At 30.1% G+C, this 14,222-nt stretch overlaps 1 protein-coding gene across 1 annotated transcript in view; it reads left to right on the top strand.

The window, feature by feature from the left end:
• The first annotated feature begins 13,479 nt into the window (after positions 1-13,479).
• Positions 13,480-14,222, top strand: part of LOC136980432 (neuronal acetylcholine receptor subunit alpha-10-like) — a 44,007-nt gene continuing 43,264 nt past the window's right edge. The window contains exon 1 of the mRNA XM_067276538.1: positions 13,480-13,653. The gene's annotated coding sequence lies outside the window, so the exon portion shown is untranslated. The remainder of the gene's footprint in view (positions 13,654-14,222) is intronic.

The following is a 14,222-nucleotide window of genomic DNA, read 5'->3' as shown; positions in this document are numbered from 1 at the left end:
TACTGGAATTTATTAAAAATAGAGAAAGCAGAGAAGGGTGGAGGAGGGGGGGGGAAATTTCTCTCTCCTTCCAGATAAAAATGCATAATTCCTTTCGATCAAAATATTTTATCTTCATTTTATAAATATATAAAAGTTAATATATTTTTAAATATAATTGCTAGATAACGATGAAACATCGAGGAGTACAATAAAATTGAAATAATAATTTTCGGAACTACATCAAACCATTTTAAACGTGTTTAGAGTAAGCATATAATGAGATTCGCATAATTAGGGCAAATCGAGAACACTTCATTAAGCAAAATAATTATAATAGGATTGTAATTGTTAACCATAAATCTGTCTGAAAGTTGAAGATAATAAAGCTAATAATCTACAAAAAAAAAAACCGGAGAATTTAATTGTATTTATACTATTCTCTAGACTGGAATGTAAATGAGAAAGTTGCTCGCCATATGGGCGAGCGTTGTTTTAGTGAATGAATTGAAAAAACTGGCGATGGAAAATGGTTACCGCACGCAAAACAGGAGAGAAGATATGTATTTAATTTTACTGAATACATATCTGCTCGCCTGTTTGGCGAGTTTAGTAAAATAGAATGTTTGGTTTGCAATACGTTTACTTATTCGGCGAGTGAATAAAATACAAGATTGATCATTGACTTTACCGGGTGCGTATAAATCTATAATATTCGAAAACAAGAATGCAAAATGTCTAAATTAGAGGGTAATACGCGCTTTTTTGGAGGAATCTTTTTAACATAAAATCTATTGGTTTATTAAAATATTATCTGCCATTTTATATCGTTTTTATTTTCACGCTTTTTCTGCAAGAATAAATCGCTAACGACTCACCTTGCTATACTTATATTCGACGTCGAGAGTCTGTAACAAAATTCAGATGGTTGGGTAGATATAGTTGTGCATCCTTTGCATTAGGTATTTTAGTACGTGAGGATCGACATATTGATTCGCTACTGAGGTTGCTCTATCTACAGAATAATTCGAATGAAACAACAACACGCTGTTTATTAACAAAGAATTATATAGAAGAAAACTAATAAAACATCTTTAAAATATTATATATATTTTATAAATTGATAAAGAAATGGACGGTATTAAAAGTTTTTCATAATCAATTTTCAGTTTTTATGCCGTATTTCGATAAGGCAAAGTATATATATATAAATTTTATACAGTTGAAGCTAAACTGATATTTTTAAAGTATATAAGGACTTATACGGGATAAGTTTCGATTTGGTGTATAAATCGCAGATTAAATTCACCTTCTACTTGGAAGTTGTTTGCTTTAAAACCTTTTTTTTTCCCTTCTTGACATTCTAAAAAGGCTGGAACGTTAAAAAATGGACAGGAATCGAGTATAAAAAGTTTATCTTTAGACTTTGTACTTTTATTGCTAGAATAGTAATCTGCCAGAAAGAATTAAAATGGTATAAAATAGCAAGAATTGAACATCTGGCATTGACCATCGAAGCTGTCACCTTTCTCTAGAGCATCCCGTTTGCCCTTCTGCCCCTCTTGGGACAACTGTCACCAACTAAGCACTCTAGCTTATATCTGTCTGTCGATTACGTCACATCCTACTCGTTCATCGATTCTTTGCAGCAGACATAAAATCAATCAACATTATATTGTCAGTAGCTTTTCTCTAGACCCCGTTCGACAATGATGGAACTTTCCAATATTTTAAATGAGATAAAATTATTACTTTGTAAACGATTCACTTGTTACCTATCATAATAATTTTAATGTATAGAAAGGAGCATTATTCATTGTGTTTCCGTGCACATAATATTTGTTTCTCTTCGAAAGTGCTCGCCAGAATGGCGAGCGAGTTTATAGATTAACAAGTAGAACCATATTCGTCTATATAAATTTTAAATATAAATAATTATTTCAGTTATTCTTACCGTAGATATATTAATTTTACAATATTATTTACATTTATATAAATAAATATATACGTAGAAAACTAGAAGCTTTAGCGAAAATTGAAATGGTTCTAGAAAGCTACGATGAATTATATAATTTTAAAATTTTAAATATATATTTAGTCATTTTAAAGTTATTTAAATGGGTAATATACTCAATTGAATTTATTACATTTCTTATAATTTAACACTAATTTAAAATACTTATACGACAATCTGCTGAATAAAGTTTTCAATTTACGTTACACGCTTATGAGATATATCAAATTTTAATACGGTGATACGCTGTAAATATAATACAGAATGCATTTAACTGTAAATCTTAATAACTGATATTTATACTAGAAACGGAAAAAACAAATAAAAATGCTATAAAAGTATTAAAAAAAAAATACAACTCGCCCAAAAGGAGAGTTACATATTTTAACTCGCCGAGGGCGTATGAAGTTCTTTTCCTTCTCAAAAAATTCAAAATAAAGTCTAGATGTTACTCAGAAAGAATTTTAAAATAATTTTATGTTATTTTAGTATAATTATTTACATTTTTAAATAGTTTCTTACACTTACACGTTTTGTTTTTTTAATGGTTTGCGACTTAATCCAACGATCAAAGTGAGAATATGTTTTTAGAAATTAAAAGGAAAAAAGAAGAAAAAAAAAGAAAGGCAATTTTAGAAAAATGTTAAATTTAATAATTATTTAAAGAAAAAAAAATTGTTAATTAGAAGAATAGTAGTTAATTTTATCATTTCAATAGCCGTAAGTATGAGAGAGGCAGTAAAGAAACTTTGTAATGTCGTATCTAATGTTAAATGACCGATTAAGTATATAAGTACTCAACTGTAATAACAAAATAAAAATACCTTCAAGCCGATGTTATCGACCTAAAGCAGTTGTTTAGCACGAAAAATTCTACTTTACAGCATACAAGAAAGTAATTCAACCCCAGAATTGAGTGGATTTTTGTATAAAACTCTGCAGATTACATATAGATATGGAATACATTTTGACATTTTTTTTCTTCTTCTTTATAATAATTATTCTTAAGATATACGATAACTATACACTGTATATAAAAAGAAAAAGGGAAATTGAAGATTTAAGAATTCTTAATCTCTTCTTTTCCTACCTGAATGATTTTCAATTCGCTTCGGATAATATATTTAAATGAAAAATGCCTATACTTAAATAAAATGTACGACAAATTACATAAAGTAAATCTTCTGTTAGGTCGAATGCTGTGTGCCACAACAATAACTGTGACAAGATAACGCATGAATATTTGCTATTTAGAATGTTTTTTTTCTTCTGTTTTACTACATGGACGTGTCCTTCTTCTTCTTCTGAGAGAATAGCTTCTTTTTTTAAAGCTCTCGAGTAACGTAGAGAGTGATTAAAACACGAGAAAAACTCATTTAAAGTTTTAAATTTTTAAATATAATATTTAAAAATTAGTGAGAAAGAAGATAAACCATTGAAATTTATGAATAAGCGGAGATTGAACCACTCGACGTGTATAAAGAGTTAAGAGAAAATAATATGATTTAGTAAAATATATATGTATATAAAATCTGACTTTCATCAAAGTAAAATACATTTAAATAGAATGGGAAGTAGTTCTCAATGTTATATTTAAAATAAAAGAGAATTCGAGATTAATTTATGTCCTGATTTTAATATAATAAGTTGGGTATTTATGAGAGTAAGAGAAAAATCTCCTTCACCCCATGGGTTTTGCACTCTTTATCGAAGTAGGAACAGGAATTTTTAGATGGAAGATTGAAACACAAGTCAATATTTGCCAAGTGCTCGGTCCAAAAGCAAGTCGAAGAGAACAATGGTGCTGGGCAAATAAAAATGTTAATAAAGACGCACTAAGGCTACCGCCCATCTTCTCTGAATTACAAATTTTTGACAATTCGACGTTTTATTTTATAGTTCGAATAGTTTTTTTTCCTTTTTTTTTAAATTCTCAAGCGGATGATTTACATTTTCGAAGACAAAAACAATCTACTTTCTTTTTATAATTTCCAGAAATTCTTTTAAATATTTAATTTCCATTAGCCATAAGATTTAATATGACTCATATATAATTAGGTATAAAAAAAAGCATAGAAAAATATTATATAGTAAATCATTATTAAACTATAATTAATTTTTGCTTAAATAATTGTTGAAAAATCTGTAGTAAATTGTTAGCCGTACGCTCTTCGACGGTGGAAATTTATTATTTATTTTTTTAACAATGTTTTACGAATCATAAAGAAAACTCGTGAAAGAACATAACATACGACGGAAGAAAATATAGTAATGTAATATATAGGAGGGTAACACGAAGTAACGTTCACATTACAACCTTGTCGAACATAATTATGAGCGTTAGTAGTAAAGAAGGCCGTGACCCGGAAGGAATTGAATCTTTCCATTGCAGTCCGATCACGCAGCAGGACAAGCAGCTTCCATGAAGGCTAGTTACCTCTAAACTTGCTTCTAACTTGATGTCTTCAGCGAGAAATAGTAGTTTCTGCCGTTTTTCCCCCTTCTTTTTTTTTCTCGTGTTTACTTTTTTGTACTTTTGCGTGAGAGGAATACGTTGGCGGCAATACTAAAACATAACTCGAAAGCTTTCTTTAAATGTTAGCTACGTTATATTTTCGTGACAAGATGTTATTTGCTTCTGTCGTGATTGTGTCTGACGCATTCTTACCATTTCGATTTACTCTTTCGAAGTATTTTTATCTGGAGAATCCTTAACGTATCTAGACGTTTACCAGATTATGGTAGACCTATATGTATTTTTTTTTCTAACAGTAAAAATAATGTAAATCTCGCTTTTTTAAGTTATCCATCTTTATAAAAATCGGAATTTTTACGTTAAAATTAGCACTAGAATCCCTGTAAATTACTTTTATTTATATGTGTAAAGAGGTATTTAAGAAAATTAAATGGTATCTCGAAGAAAGCCCACAAATGCTCTTAATACCATCCTATTAAAGCTCATCGAGCTCTCTTCTAGAAGTAATTTAACGTTGTTAAATAGTACTTTACATCTATTATATTGAGGTAATATAATACTTCCGCAGGTAAACGTTAAGGAAGCTCAACAAGTAGCTTCTAGATCGTTACCGGCTCGAAAAAAATGCTGTAAATATAAGTTGCCTTTGTAAAATTGATTGGCTCTTTTAGGTATTTCGTATGAGAAGTCTCCGAGTTAGGCATTCCACAATCTATCGCTATTGCAACTCTGGATATTGCCACTCAACTCAACGAAGCGTAAGTGGCAATAACTGGAAGTAGGCAGCAATAAAGAAGCTCTACCTAGGGGATACTTATCAAATGAAGCCGAAATTTAACCACATCTGTTGTTTTAGTAAAGTGAATATTTGCAGAATATCATATTTTCCGGGTCATTTTGATCTCTTACAATAGGCGATATGAGTTAAGAGGAATAATCCAAAGGAAGTTTGATAATTAATATTTTTATTACACGTATAAGAAATGTTATAAATGTTACGTTTAAAAAGGTTCACCCTGTCGTAAATCGTGTTGTAAAATTGTGGGATCTCCAAACACGTCACGTCTTGGTTACAGCTGCAACTATTCTCAGGCCACTTCTGACCCAGAACACAAACCGAATATATTATTGGAACATTACAACGCCGGAATTCATTGATTACACGTTAAATATACAGAGTAAATCACACAACTGCTTTCAATGATCCACACCTTCGGATAGATGCTGTAAAGAATGTTATTCTAGAGCTACAAGTAGCGAATTTCAAGTAGTCATGTTTATCTACATTTCCCCCCTTAAAAAAAAAAAAAAAGAAAATTGGTGGAGGATGTAGTTAATTGATGGTAGAAAAAATGAGTTAAAAATATTAAAATGTATAAAAGTTTCGGAGCCATTTTAAATGCACTTCAGCGAACGAATTAAAATGACCAAAAATGTTCAAATAACGTAACTTTAATGGAGCGAGTAGTGCGATGGATAGAACTAAATTAGATTTGCTACCTCAGGTGTAAAGCGAACAGGTGTGTCTGACGACCAAATTAATCCAATGCCCAAGGGTTGATGTCCAAAGCAATTGTTGCAGATCACGCTACAAATGTAACTGAAGTCCTAACGCGTGCAAGTCAAAAACCATGTTTTGAACATCGTCCATACTCCATTATATCAGGAAATTTTATAAACATTCATATTTAATAAACAAACGACTAAAGCGATAAATAAATTAATACTTAAACTTTTATATAGCTAACTTATAAATAAAATAAAAATTCCACAGTTAAAAGAGCTCACAAGTATAAGAAATGCCTGTAAAGTTAGAAAAAAAAAACATGAATTTTTCAAGGGATTTAAAAAACTGTTATATCCGTCGTTCGGATCTTTAAATATTACAAAAGTTATTTAGTCACGCGATAAATTAAAAGTTTAAATCACATTTAAGATTGATAGTGATCAACGTGTAGCGTGTACACGGATACGTTTCAGTACATCAGCGATTTTTGTACGACTCCATCACGCTAACAAACGTAATCCCATTAGTCAACAATGAAGAATAAACTCGTGACCAGTTAATCAAGTACTATCGACTTTATTCCTTACAAATAGAAATAATATATATATATATATATAAAATGTTGTCCAAAATTTTTGGCATCTCGATGGAAATTTCTAACCATAACATCTTCCAGATTTTATAGCTATTATTATTCTTTTGTTGGAATTTTTGGTATTTTACAACATCCAATGGTTCGATGCCAGTCTTTATATTATAACTGTATAGCGTTATCATAAATATTTTTTGATACACATCTGAATTTTTTAATATTTTATAGAGGGAAAAAAACACTATTCAAAGGAGAAATGATTGAAACGAATGACAAGTTTTCGAACCGATATGCAAATTACACATTTTGAAAATAAATAATAAGGGAATTCACATTTTAAAACACGTGCTTTTTTTTCTTTAAATTATTATTATTATTATTATTATTATTATTATTATTAATTTTTTGCAGTTTTTGTCATCATCATACGAACTAAATTTGCATAATTGTTGTCGAAAGAAATTTTCATTACAATTTCCCGAGGATTTTTTTTTCTTGTAGTGTTTTTTAACGATAATGTTGACTTTTGAAAAATCTCTCTCTCTCTCTCCCTTTCCTAACACGTTATTTTCGCTTGTATTTTTGTGCATTTCTTTAAAATACGATGTAAATGTATTCATTAAGCAACTACGAATATGTGTCGCTGACATGTTAATCTTCTAAATTTGAAAGAAGCTTATTTAAGATCTTCACTCGTAAAACTAATTGCGGGACATATTAAAAATTCATATTTGGTAGTCGAAAACTCAATTTGTTTTCGTAATTTAAGTGAATAAACATTTTAAAATTTACATTTTTTTGTCGTTTAAAGCATTAATTTAGAAGAAAAGAAGAAGAAGAAGAAGAAAAAAAAAACATTCTTAATTTGAGTATTAAAGTATCAAATTTGTTTTTTTTTTCCTATATTCTAACGAATGTTACGTTTTATTTTATTTTATTTTTATTGAGAGGATAACAATAATCTTTATGTTTGTCGTCACGTTCACCCTTCGATACGTAATCCTCGTATTGTTTGTCATGCTTTTATGTTTATAACACGATTATTTCCCTTTTTAAGACTCGATACTTACAGTTTTATGGCGTCTAATAGTTTCGAATGCGAGTGTAAGTGGCTTACATACTTTAAATCTGTCAAAATTTATACAGATTTTTTTAGTCGAAATAAATGAAGAATCGAGTAAAATAAAGTAAGAAAAATAAATAAATAAAAAAAAATACTAGAAAGTAACATTTGGCCAGATTTCTGTCTTTCTGCTTCGTTACGTTGCGCGACTCTACAGATTCTGCTTCCCTTTGCACTTCTTGGGACCACAGGCTGAAAGTCAACCAATCACTACAGTTTTTTTCTTACAGTTTTTTCTTTATTTCTAACGTCGCTATTGGCAACCAAAACGAAATTCTGTGTGACGACTATCAGTGATTTGAAAAACAAAAAGAAGAACAACACAAACTGCGAAAGTTTGTTTGATCGAGGTAACATTTGGTGATATACTGGAACCACAGACAGACATATACACACACGCCCTCGTCATAGTTAAGGACTAGTTTATAGAGTGTTTTTTTTTAAAAAAAAACTAGTTTGCATTTATTTATATTATTGCGAGGGTGAGAATTGGAAGGAGGGGAGAGATCTATTTTACCGTTGTTACGTTCGACTCCGTGGTTGTTGGTGTGGACAATCTTTAGAAAAGATTTAACGGATCGTGATCCGTTACGCTTGTCAGATCATAGTTACGTTGACAGTTGTGTGCATTACGGTGCAGCTAACGGTGCGTAGTCGTTTTGTGTGAGAAATGTCAACTGTTTACACTGTCCGATAGCTACAAAGATGCTCGGTTGATGTGGCAGTTCATTTTTAAATGTCTTAAAAATTCTCATACGCTCTTTCCGTCTTATTTTATATTTGGAGTTGAACAGAAGTAAATGTCGAAATATTTCATTCTGTTAGTTTCGTGTCGTTGCATTAGTCTCATCAATCAAATATATTCTTTATCAAGTGACTAACACACCGTAAAGAAGTCGATAAAAATTTACTCCTTTTTTTCCCCCTCTGATTTTACTGGAAATTATGACGAATATACTTTTTTTAAATATATATATAATCTAATAAAATATCGAAAAAAATCATCACGAGTTTCTTTATTTTATTATTAGAAAATGAAGTATGGCAAAATTACAACTTTATTGCTTCGTGATACGTAATCGCTTTAAAACAAATTGGCTTCGATTAGTGTCATAAGTCGAGTGAAGGAGAGATGCCCTAAGCGTGGAATATGCCGGTAAAGTATGGTTAAAGTAGGCACTTATTGAATAAATTCGGGAGGAAAGATGCCCACTTTCTAATTGGATAATATGCAATTCTTTTTATAAATATCGTTTCGAATGTTTGCAAAAAAAAAATAAATAAATAAATAAATAAAGAACGTACGCGCACATTAAGACAGTTTGAATGCTATTCAATGTTATTGATTAGAGATTCCCCACGAATAAATTGTTTTAGTTGATGTTACGTTGTTTTAATTGCACGCGAATAAGCAATACATTGGATGTAATCGATAGCGTGTTAAAGTAGGTATTTCCCCCATTATACAGGGGCATACTTTAACTGGTACTAAGAAACGCTTCTATTACAAATCAGTGTCGAGCCATTCCTCTTCGGTGTCACCTCTCCCGAAATTGTTCGATAGATTATATTATTATAACGTTGGGATGAGTTAGTTGACATAATAATTTCGTGTTAAAGTTAAGTGATTCGTGAGATCTTGTAGCACCTTCGAGGTATAAGTTTACTCCTAAGCTAAAACATTTGAAAATTATATACAAATACGTATAAAATTTATGTGGAGATTAGTCTCTAGAAATCAGAATAAAATTATGCTTTAAAAAAAAATTGTTATTTATTTAATGTTTTTCAGTGGGGATTACAACACACGATTTAGTGACCATCCGCCCTTAGGATCATTTTTTATTTTAATAGTTATAAAATTTGTCACGATATTTCATTTAAAAAAAACTGAATAAAGAAGTGTAGAATGTTTTTTTTTATTTGTAGACATTAATTTTATTAGAATGTTTGCATTAATCGAATTTGCTTTTTTGCTTAAAGAAAAATTTCTTTAAGCAAAAGCGCTTCAGTAAAAAGGGTTTTCTAGTGAAAAGATCTTTACGATTCGCTCCTACATAAAAATGTACACAACTCAGTCGGATATGGAAAAATTATTCGAGCGAATTCAATTATGTACATCATTAATGAAACTAAACAAGAAAATGTATGAAAAAGATACAGAAGAGGAGCAAATATATATCTTAAAGAAATGAAATCATTTCAATAAAATTTACAATTTTTTTTATTATCACATCGATCATTTAAAATGAAAAAATTTATATATATATATGTATTACTTATTTTCAATATCTCGATAATTACATTTTTTTTCCTCTCCCCCTTTAAATAACCATCGTTGGTTGCTACTCTTTTTCTTTGTTCTCCTCATCATCGTCTGAATGTTTCATTTACTTATTCTCATTTTTGTTCCTATCAATTTAAAAAGTTTCGTTAAATTTTTTAGATATTTAAAAAAAAAATTATCTTCGATCTGTACGTAAAAAAAGTAGTGTCTACCGGTAATCTTCTAAAAACTCATCTTGGAAAAGGCAGTTTCATAACTCCTAGACATTTCTTTTTTGTTGACTTTCAACTGTCATCTTTTAATTATCTTTCGTCCTTTCTAATCAATTATCGATATTTATATAATATATATATATATATTTACCTAGCTTTATATAGGTCTACCTTCTGTTTTAAATCTGCATAAAAAATACATAAGTACAGACTTGTATAAGGAGTTAATTAAAATTGGAATGAACAAAAAAATTTGCTCTGTGAGAAATCATAATGAACAATCTTAAAATTATTAAAATAAACTGAAAGATTGCTATGTTTAATAGGCAACTTAAGCATAAAAAATGTCTTATCTGAAGAAAGGAACCGAGATCTAAGCAAAAAATGGCGTAAAATTCGTCCGTTGATGAATACGTCAATGCTTTAAGTTCACTAAATGAAAAGAATCCTCGTTTTTTCGATACTTTAAGCAAAAAATGCTTAAAGTATCGAAAAAACGAGGATTCTTTTCATTTAAACTGAAATTTTTCCGATTTTTTTCTCCTTTCGAATGAATTTATACTTCATTTAATTATGCCTTATATAAATGCTATTTTTTTAAAGATGAAATTCCTATTTTCTTTATTTTTAAAGAGCATTTTTAACATTTAAATCTTACCTTTTTAACTAAAAAATCAATATCACTTTGCGTTTTCATCTAAACGAATAGAAAATAAAACAAGTATGGAAAGATGATAAAATTATTCGGTTGTATTCTTCGTTATCTCACGATTTACATAATTAATATCCTTTCAGACTTATTAATACATTCATGTTAATTGATAGGATATGTTCATTTTTTAGAAAATCACTTTTTCTTTCGACACAAGATCACTTTTCTTTTCATCTCTCTTTGTCATTTTTTTCCCTCTTTGCTGTGTCTAATCTTGACACTCCATAATTGAATTCTGATATTGTTTCGATTGAAAGAAAATCAACTTTTCTTTATTTACTTTTTGAGTGTTCTACGACATCTATTTTGATTCCATTCACGTTTTCCCATTAATTCTCCTTCATCTCTCACTTATAAAACCTTTAACACTATAAGTAGGACATTAGAAATGGTTAATCCTCATCATAAATAACACGGATTAACAACTAACAAACTTATATTTAACTCTTGAAGTGTCTTAAAGGCTCGTAACTACGAAATATTTTCACTTCTGCGTTAAAATTGTTGCACCAGTTCTAACAAAGCGTGTTAAAATCAACAAAATCGAGAGCATATTTTGGAAGAGCTACGAAAATCAACACGATTTTGAAAATAAAGTACAAAAAAACCATCGATTTTTTTCCCTTGAATATTATTTGAATATCGATCGCATAAAATATTCAATTACATATATTTTTTTTTCTTTTCCTTTTAAATAATATTTTCTCATAAGCTTTGTACTGAGTTTGTGTAAGCAAAGAATTGCAAAGTAATCGAATTTACATTAGGTGTGATGTATTATCTTCCACCTTCTTGCCAACTATTCATATCTCATGAAAACCTCATGAATAAATTGTACGACAACCGATATTACCCGCCTTTTTTTACTTATCCAATCATCGTCATTATCAAATACATAGTCATTTTCATCTTAGAGAAACTAGAAATCGTATTATTTATCATCATTTCTATAGTTTATACTCCGCATTATTATCTAATCGCCTTATTTATCATCCTTTAATCGCACGTGTTAATCGCTGTATTCGTCACGTTGTCAAATTACACCTTTAATCAGATAATCACCTCATATTGATCCAGTTTATCATCCTTAATATAGATGTATCTACAGTATATAAATGTATATAAAACTTTACTTTTAATTTTTACTCGTTCATATATATATATATTGCATACAAATAAATGTAAATAAAATATTCGTCACGTTGCAAAATAACAATCTTGATAAGATAATCATATGTTATGGATATAAATATAATTCGAGCTGCTACTCATATAAAATAATCGTTTGAATTGGGTAGGAAGAGAACCCACGACTTTTCATATATAGAAATGAATGAGATATTTTCAATAGTGCGTGGGGTTCGAATCCATTTATATTTTATTCTCCAAATTTGATTAAGCTGTTCTTTAGAAATTAGATTTTTCCGAAAGACATTCTAGAATATGTAATACAGTATATTTTCCGAGTGAGGTTATATTATACAATAAAATGTATTTTTTCGGGATTATTTTTTATTGACAGATGAAAGCCTCTTTACTATACAACTTTAACAAGTAAACATTATACAGCACTGATCTGAAATCATTCTAAGTATAAAAATACATAAATCTATATTAAACTACCCTCTGAATTTTTCATATTTCCTGCTTTTTCTAATTATATATTTAAGTGTAGTAAAGAAATAAACATATGTAAACATTTTCATCGCTAAGAACTTCATTCTTCGTTTTTTATTTTATCGAATAAACTAGGATATATTCTAACACAGGTATATTTTATTTTTAGTTTCTCTACTTGTTCATAGATAAAAGTATACAAGAAACAGTAATGCGAAAATAAGAGAAAAAATAAGAATAATTTCCCATAGAATATATAAAGAAAAGATGTTTTTCTGCCATGAATTGCGTCGTACTTATAAGCATTTCCACTCCTCAACTTCCATCTAGACACTTTGTTATGCTCTCTATCCAGCATAACTATTGTATAGAAGAAGCTTTAGAAATGCTTTTTCACAAAACACTTATCATAAATTCTATAGAATCTCTACGTTGGCACCTAAGAGAGGTGAAGAAATAAAGATCTAAACACATTTCTCATACACTGATCTTAGGTTAAGACATTCGATAAAACACTTCATCTTAAAAAAGATACACTTTGTTTAACGTCTTATTTTTCGCCCTTAATTATCTTAGCAATAACCGCTTTTGTTATATCGGAGGGGGAAGGAGGGAATGGAGATTTTTTTCCTTCCATATAATTTAGGAAATATTAAAATTAACACCCCGTGGGTATGATTTTTACGAGTAACGAATCGACGCATAAAAGTAACGATCGTAGCTTAAGTTACTCAACGTAATTATTAAGTAGAAAGAACATAAAACTGTGGTGAATAGCTAGACATTAACTCACCACAGAATGGTGGATTTTTAATAATTTAGAGCATCGAAGAGTAGGAAAAGTAGGATTAATTATATAGTAAAGGTATAAGAGGGATGAAGAAGAAAGAGCAATGGAAGAATCCGGTACAGGTAGCGCCTCCTTTCTGGGCCACGTGTAAACGCAGGGGACGACGGGAAAGATGCTAGAGCACCGTTCACCCGGACACAGTGTCCTATTCTCACTTAATCGTTCCTCGCTACTAGATTTCTGTTGTTGGGCTCGATGCCAGATGCGTTCAGAATGTAGAAGATGGTGTTCGCAGGATACCGACGAGTCTCGTAACTCACCGCTTTTCCCTCTATGAATATCAGGTAGGATTCTCGTGACGTGTAATCACACTTTCTATCATCACGTCGTAACAACCGTAACTAGGTAGAAAGTTAGAGAAGAAATCATTGTCGGATCATTGGTAGTTTGTCTTTCTGCAATACGCCATATCCAGTGACGGTATCGTGTGACATTTTTAAACGTTATCGTCCCCGTTACGCTCCGTTTACGTTACTGTGTTACGTATATTTTAGTATAGGATGACGCTGTTACCCATCTTTCATAATTTAATCGATTGTTTGCGGGGAATAACTAGTCGAAACGTTAAAAGATTGAAGTAACTCCGGTTTAAAATAAATAAATAAATAAATAAATGTAATTTCGAATTATTTAGAATCTCGATTTTAATATTTTAAAATTGTTTTGTGGTGTTTTTGAGTTTAAAAGTCATTAGTTGTTTCTTTAGTTGGTATGGTTATCCTTTCTCATAAACGTTCCCTGAGGATAACGGAGATTACTGAAAGAAGTTAAGAGAAACCAAAAGTCCATTGAGGCGTCCACCATTGATCTAGAAATCCTTGATTCTGCTAGATCTTGGTCAATAATGGCCGAT

Source organism: Centruroides vittatus, unplaced genomic scaffold (assembly GCF_030686945.1).
Source record: "Centruroides vittatus isolate TY-2023 unplaced genomic scaffold, ASM3068694v2 contig_7, whole genome shotgun sequence".
In the NCBI taxonomy this organism is placed as follows: domain Eukaryota; kingdom Metazoa; phylum Arthropoda; class Arachnida; order Scorpiones; family Buthidae; genus Centruroides; species Centruroides vittatus.
The sequence above is the reverse complement of the archived record's forward strand: the minus strand, read 5'-3'. Positions and strand labels throughout refer to the sequence as shown.